This window comes from Pristiophorus japonicus, unplaced genomic scaffold (assembly GCF_044704955.1).
Source record: "Pristiophorus japonicus isolate sPriJap1 unplaced genomic scaffold, sPriJap1.hap1 HAP1_SCAFFOLD_35, whole genome shotgun sequence".
In the NCBI taxonomy this organism is placed as follows: Eukaryota; Metazoa; Chordata; class Chondrichthyes; family Pristiophoridae; genus Pristiophorus; species Pristiophorus japonicus.
In genome coordinates this window covers 4,145,308-4,146,216 of record NW_027253324.1, presented here as the reverse complement: position 1 = coordinate 4,146,216, position 909 = coordinate 4,145,308, and the positions used below count along the sequence as shown (strand labels likewise).

Genomic DNA, 909 nt, shown 5'->3' with positions numbered 1-909 from the left:
AGTCATCGATTCATAGAATTGTTTCAGCATGGATGAAGGCAGTTCGGCCCGTTGAGCCCGTGCTGACTCTCAGCTCGTCTTACCACCCTGTTATTTCCCCGTAGCACTGCAGATTCAATATTAACCCTCAAAATGGAATTGGATAAATGCTTGAAGAGGCACATTTTGCAGGGCGTTGTGGAAAGATCTGGGAATAATTGGATAGCTCGTTCAAGAGTACGATGGACCAAGTACTCTCCATCGGTATGTATGATTTTATGAAATGTTTTATGATAGTTTCAAATAAATGGCGCTGGTCATTTGCCCGTTCCATTATCCCACTTTTTGTCTTTGCATATGCGTCTGTGTTTGTACAACCGAATTGAAATGATGTGGGATTCGGTAACAATACGACGCCAGTCACACAGTTCATCAGGGCGCGGTGGTCAAGTGGTAAGGTGTCGGTTTCGTAAACCGAAGATCATGGGTTCGACCCCCATCTGTGCCTATCGATATTTTATCACTTTAAATGTCATATTTTGAAGCTTTTTTTCTTTTTCACTATCAAAACACTTCATAATTTTGAACTAGCGCCATATATCGCCTCTTAACATTTTCTATTCTAAGGAGAAAAATCCCAGCTTCTCCAGTCTCTTCGTATAAATGAGGTCCCCAACTCTGGCAGTATTGTATTAAATCTATTCTGCACCCTCTCCAAGGGCTTGACTTCTTCCCTGAAGCGTGTTCGCCACGCAACATTCCAGCAAAGACCTCATAAGTGTGTTATAATTGTTTGGCATAACTTCCTTGTTTTTAGACTCTATTCGTCTATTAACAAAGGAAACGTCCCCATGTCTTCCAGATCCTGCCCCCTCTTTAAAATTGTACGTTTTAGAGTTGGTTAATACAATACAGGGAGCATTATGACTG

The 909-nt window shown here is 41.6% G+C and overlaps 1 non-coding gene across 1 annotated transcript; it reads left to right on the top strand.

Moving 5' to 3' along the window:
- Nucleotides 1-415: 415 nt before the first annotated feature.
- On the top strand, nucleotides 416-487 carry trnat-cgu (transfer RNA threonine (anticodon CGU)). Its single transcript has one exon. It is a non-coding gene; the product is annotated as a tRNA-Thr (tRNA).
- The last annotated feature ends 422 nt before the right edge of the window (nucleotides 488-909 follow it).